Below are 7,201 nucleotides of genomic sequence, written 5' to 3'. Positions count from 1 at the left end.
CCTTTAGAAACCCTTGTACACAAACAAACTATTCTACCCTACAAAATTGATAATTCATACTCAACAAAATTGACGACACAACCAATGGAGGTCATCCCATTAAAATATTTACCCAAGTCAACACTTACACAAAGTAACCAAACAAGAATAATGCAAGATCATCACAAAATAAACTTGAGCACCTTGCGATCAGAACCGAAAGTCGTTCTAGACTAGATTCTAAATTTTGAAGTTAACCATTCTGATGTAATTCTCATTCAAGAACATATATCAAGAATGTTGACCGAAGTCAAATATTAGCCAAACATTCAAAAACTTTTCGCCTAATAGCTCAAATTGACGCTGAAGGCCTCGAGACCCGAACCAACCCTACCACTAGCCCAAAACAGTCCTTTTGGAGCTAATGGAAATGACAAAAATATCATACAACATCAGATTATCCAAATGTTTACAAAAACTCAACTCTTTCAACTTAAAATCTACAAAAAGGGAAAAACTCACACAACTCTGTCCCTCTCACCTCGAAAAGTGTGCAACCCATCCCAAAACACCGCAAACACTGTACAAAAGTTATGGGAAGGGGAAAAAAAAAATTCACACAAAAACATGCAAATGACTATGAGTGTCATTACAACATTCACTACTAAAATGACTTTCATTGTCAAAATTAAAAGAGAAGAAAGTACATGAAGGCTCGAAAAGATGAGGAGATCTAGTACACATGTCAAGCTCGGCCTCCTAAGTAGCCTTCTCGACCAGATGATGCTTTAACTGAACCTTCACCGACGAGATCTCCTTACACCTCATTTTCCTAACTTGCCTCTCTAGAATAGCCACATGCTCCTCCTAAAATGCCAAGGACTCATCAAGCAAAATAGTATCCCAGTAAAGTGTGTGAAACTCATTGGGAACATACCGTCTTAACATAGAGATATGAAACAAAAGGTTAACATCCGAAAGAGATGGGGGTAAGGCTAACTCATAGGACATCTCTCCAATCCATCTCAGAATCATAAAAGGGCCAATAAACTTAGCACTAAGCTTCCCCTTCCTCTCAAATCTCATAACACCTTTCATGGGCAACACTCGAAGAAATACTTGGTCGCCAATGAACTCTCTGATTGCGGCAATTAGGACAAGCGCTGGTAAAGCCAAGATCATTTGCCGCTAAAACTAAGACGATTTTGCGGCAATTGATTGCGGCAATTTAAAAGGCTGCCAAATCCAATCCAAAGCGGTTGGTTATGCTCATGTAGCGTCCATTTTTATAGCCGGTAAAACCAACTAAATTGCCGCTAAAACACATTTGTTCTAGCGGCTATTGGTTGCGGCAATTTAGATGGTTGGTAAATCCTATCCAAAAAAGTTAGTTATGCTTGTGTAGTGTCCATTTTTATAGACGGTAAATCCAACCAAATTGCCGCTAAATTCATTAGTTATAGCGGCAATTAAATTAGTTGTTAAATCAAATCTGAAACGACTAATCATGCTCATGTAGTGTCTATTTTTATAGCTGGTAAATTCAATAATATTGCCACTAAAAGTTCATATCTTTAACGACAAAAGTTTGATGGCAATTATAAAGGCCATAATATCCTTTTGAAAACATATTAATTTCCCCCATTTAGCATCCAATTTTTATGGCTAGTAAATTCACTTAGTTTGACGCTAAAAGTCAAAAACTTTAACAACCGATTGGTAAGCCACCATTAATAATGACTACATCCAATCATAAAATTATCGAATTCACAATTCTACTTGGAAGTTTATAACTAGTAAATTCAACAATATTGTAATCAAAAGAGAGCCTATTAGAGCAAACGAGGTTTGTCAAATACTAAAAACATATTCATAATTCATAAAACATAATATATCTCATCAAATCTAAACAAAAAGAAGTATTAATCAAAACTATAGTATCAAAACTTAAAAACTAAACTTATATTATTTGAACGAAATAACTAATATCATTATATAGACCAATCCCAAAATTTCCGAACATCATATTGTATGACCTGAAATAATAAAATAAATGTGTCAAAAGATGAAATCTAATTGATAAAAACATCATGAGATAGGAATTATATTTTTTGAGCCAATATGAACCAACATGTTATTGAGGACATCTGTGAATTAGACATTGAAAAGACTTTTCATTGTATTAATTATGACTTCCTTTTTAAAATCTTGAAGGACATAAGGTTTGGAAGCAAATGAATAAGGTGGATTCTTTTTATTCTAATACACTACAATCAGGTGACATTTGAAGGGTTGTAGGGTGTTGAACAATGAGAGGAGCAGCCTGAAATTATACATCTTAGGATGGTTCCTTCTAACTTTGATTTTCTGTGATGCTAAAGTGGAACAGGTTAGACACATGAGGCTGAATCCTTATGTCTTTGAAGCAGTTCTTAATTGTTAGTCTTTATGTGAATCAGGAAAAATCTTAGATTTTCTCAGTCAATAAACCCCTAAGCAAGATGATAGACTGCAGATTGTAATAACTCTTGCAGACTATTAAAAAGTCTGATATGGAAAATGCCCAAGAAGACTGCTGAAATGTTAGCATGTTCCAGGAGACATGATGAGGCAGAAAAAATGGTTGAGCTAGCATCCCAGCCAACATCTAGTGGACAATATAGAGGATAGAAACTCAAGAAGTTATAAATATAGCGAGCTTTCTTATGGACAATGTTTGCAGCAACTATATACCACATTTGGAAAGTTCAGAACGAAGCTTAATGGCATCAAAGCTTAGCCAATAATCTAGTACAACGAGAGTAGGGATGAGGTGATAAAGGATTGTTCGAGCAATCAGATAACTAATACTCAGCTATAAAACAAAACCTAATAAGTTATTGAAAACCTAATACTCAGGAACAACAGTACACAAATATATAATTATGTACTAAAATCAGTACACTATAATAGAATTCAGGGATAACAGATGACAAAGATAGCTAATCCCTCTCAAATAACAAAATTCTGCCCATTTTTTGTCGTGAACTACTTTCTTATTATTATACTAATACATATAAATATTTTTAAACAGATGCATATGGTGAGGATAAAGATGAGTAATACCTGTTGTTTGTGGTATTTGTCCATGGCCACTATTAACATTGGGGACCTGATAAATATTAACACATTAGTTAAGAGATATTCTTATTACGATTAAATTTTATAAAAATGTCTAAAACTTATGTAACGAGTTACCTGTCCACTTGAGGTGCCATTGATATTTTGAGGCATGCATTCATTAGGAGCATATTTACGCATCAATTGTCTTATTTGAAGTAATTCTAATTGCATATTATCCTGATTTTGCTTCATCAGATTCATTTCTTCATTTTGTTTTGCCTTTAATTCAGTAATCTCATGTTCTAGCCGATGTACAACTTCATTAGATGAATCCTCTTGATCAATATTTCCAAAGGAAGATCTGCTACCCCATAAAACAGAAGGAGTGGGACCAAGTCCTAAACCACGAACATATCCACTTCTTTCATTTCCCAACACTTGGGAATACACATCACCTTTCCAAGCAACACGGTGAGGAGGTTGGTCAGTAGGTCCCTCCCTATTGCTCATCTTTTCGTTTATCATGTCCTGGCCAGAGAATACTTATTAACTCTAGTTTTGAATTCATTTATTTTCCTTAAAGTTTTTTTTCTAAATATTTCCTGATATAGAAAATAGAAGAAAAAAGAATCTTACAATTACTTTAGCAGAATCATCATCCAATGGTCTACCGTCCGCGCGTTTTTTTATGAGTTAATAAGAAAACTTCTGCTCGTGTAGGCTCTACACCATTTTCAGCCTAATATAATAAAATTGATGTCATATGTACATGGCAAAAAGGGGTAAAATATTATAGTTTGTAGTTTCAACAGGTTTACCTTCTCATCCATCAATGTAGCAATACTTTTGGATCCTCCCGTGTGAGGCATGTTTTGCTTGGCCCTATTGTTTCTATTTGCTTGGGTACGTCTCTGTCATTGAAAAAATAAAGTGATATCTTATGATTTATAAATAAAAATTGAGCATAACAAAACTCTAAACACTATGAAGATTAGTAACTTGGAGTATGTATTCAAGATTTGTTGATACCTTAGCTTTGTCGGAAAGCCAATAAGAGACAAGACCACTCCATTGATCTCTCGGTATACGACTTGGTCTATTTTTCAGCAAAGCATCTTTAGTCTTATACTTTGGAATATGGTCACCTTTTAATTGGCATTTGTAATCTTTCCATTTCTTTCATAGCGACTTTAAGACAAAGTCTTCTCCGCATTTTGGGATAGTGAACTTCTTCTGAAAAAGTAAAAGAAAAAATTTAGAAAATAACATCATGTATAATAGAGTCTGCGTACTTAATAATAACTACACCATACCCTCACAAAATCCAACAATTTCTTCTTTTCCTCATTGTCAAAATTTCTCCAATCATCTACGTGTAGAGGTGTTAGTTCTGGAGTTCTTGCAATAATTCCTAGAAAGCTAGAAAGCTTTCGACCCTCTTTTCCAATAGATTGGTTGCGACTATTAAATGGCACATCAATTGTTTTCCCTGGAGGAAATTTCCAAATATCTTTAAGTAAAGTAGGTCCACGTATCTTTCTTGCCTCCGAATTACCTAGAAGTAAAAAGATTTGAAGGACATCAAATGAGAAAAACTTATATAGTTAAGAAACTGATAGATTCTGTAGAATCTGTTAAATAAAAGGATCACGATAGAACAATAGTAAACAAAAGTAATATATTCTACCTGTTGTCTACCTCATGTAACATATTAGATGCATCTTGACTAAGGACATTGCATATGTAAATCTTTGTTATTTTTTATCTATGTTGATATAGTACTTGTTTGTCATGTAGGATTAGAATGACTTATCTGATGCAATGAACCTATTAGTTTGATATTCTTATGTTGTTGTTTAGTCTAATAAAAGTTCACTTTTGAAGTGGCTTTGGTGGTTTGGACAGAATGAGGAAGGGTACTGAAGGGATATAGTCAAAGCCAAACATGGCATTCTCGATTATTGGAGGCCAATGAGGAGCAGGGGTACACTGAAGGCGGTACATTCATTGCAATACAGAAGTTATTGGGGACTGCTGCTCATGGAACTGCCAATACAGAAGCTATTGGGGACTGCTGCTCATGGAACTGGACAGGGTCAGGTTCAGTTACTGCTGCTCATGGGAATGCCAATACAGAAGCTAAACTCCTAGGTGTTTCTCCAGAGAGTCAAATGTATTTGCAATCAGATCTGGTTTTAGGAGTTGTTGCTGGAAAATATCAATTATCAGAAGAAAGGGCTATTGATACTAGGACATGATCAGGTTCAGTTATTACTGCTCATGAACTGCCAATACATAGATTTCAAGGGAAGAACCAGTTTTCTACAACAATGAAGCAAAGGGGAATTGTGGAAATAGTTTAGGTAGAACTGGAAGCACCCAGTTTGAGCATGACTCTGGAAACCTCCTTCCATTGTTGGCACAATTACGCGATGATTCAGCAGTAATGACTGATTATTGATTTAATGGGTGCACCAGGTGCCCTGATTCCTACTGAGGCACCAAGTGCTAATATACTGGGAGATCGATGAACTCCTCTCACTACTACAGACTCTGAAGGAATGCATCCTAGATGATACCACAATAGATTTGTTCCCAGCTTGTAAAACTAATAAGAAGTAGACAACTTAAAAAGTATTACCTGATTCCCCAGTGGCACCAACAGTATTGTTCAACTCATTAGATTGATCATCGTGATCTGGAGTATCTGAGTGATTCTGAATATTCATCAATTGTTCAATATACGGTTGGGCTCGATCGATGTTCCGTTCATCCATCAACTGATCAACATATTGTCGTAGATCTTCACCATTTTGTGGTTGAATGTTCAATCTGGTGCAACCTCTAGTTTGCATACTTTCTTATCTAAAATTAAGTAACTATATAGATGCATTAAAGTGCACTGGTAGCAGAATAACAAGATACAGACAATACAAGAGAAAGGATCATGCTCATGTTAAGTTGTAAAATCACATACCAATGCACCAAAGATGGACAAACTTCCAATACACAATCCAGGGGACAAAGCCACAAAATATAGGTAAAAACAAGCCCAGAAAAGTCACTCAGAACCTTCACTAATCAACCAACACAAACATGGAAAATTCATAACTGACTAACAAGCATATTCTATAAAATGATTTAGATTGAAAGCAAACCACAAAGATATAATGTTCAAATTTATAAATGTAAAATAACAAGTATGTAAAGGTTCTTTAATAACACTGGCAAAAAATATATGTTATAAGAACCGCCTATCATTCTGGATCACTTTCATTTTCAATATCATTTTCTTCCTCGGGATTAGCTTCACCATCATTTAGAGAAGCTTGAGTATGAACTTCTGTATCAATTACTATTCCATCGACTCCACTTCTTACCCAATCATTATTTTCATACTCAAGAATGTGAGAATTTTCTAAGATAGCCAAGTCAGTGGAATCACTTTGCATTGATGACTCAAACTGCACACTATTTTCCTCTCCAATATCAAAAACGTCTCGAGGTTTAATTAACCTAGGAACAAACCATTCACGATCTTGAGGATCTTGCACAAATATTACTTGTTGAGCTTGTTCTGCAAATATAAAGGGCTCATGACGTTCTTGATCGCCAGAATCATCCAGGCGTGAAAAATTCACAACTGTGAAACCCAAGTCATCTTCCATAATTCCTCTACCTTTGGTTACATCAACCCAATCACACTTAAATAAGACAACCTTAAATTCTTCATAGTAGTTTAACTCCACAATTTCATTCAATCTACCATAATATGTGATATTTGAAGACTTCGGAGCATTGTCACTTGAACTTGCATAACTTTCAGTCTTTGAAACGACCATAACACCACTATTTTGTGTCTCTAGGTGCTCTTCACTTTGTTTGTTCTAAATCGATATCCATTATTTACATCATAGGCATTGAATCTTTTTGCAATGTAACTCCGCCCTCTTGCAAGAACTATAACATTCTTTAAGATGTCAAATGTGACTTCTAACTCTTTTACCTAACCAAATAGAATGATATAACTATAAATTTCGATATAAGGATGAATACAATAACTAAGGTAACCAATAACTTAGTCCTACTACTTACTTTCTCTTTTAACCACTCACTAAAT

The sequence above is a fragment of the Solanum verrucosum genome, unplaced genomic scaffold, assembly GCF_900185275.1.
Source record: "Solanum verrucosum unplaced genomic scaffold, falcon-dt-bn FXZP01000026.1, whole genome shotgun sequence".
Classification (NCBI taxonomy): Eukaryota; Viridiplantae; Streptophyta; class Magnoliopsida; order Solanales; family Solanaceae; genus Solanum; species Solanum verrucosum.
Note: the sequence above shows the minus strand (reverse complement) of the source record.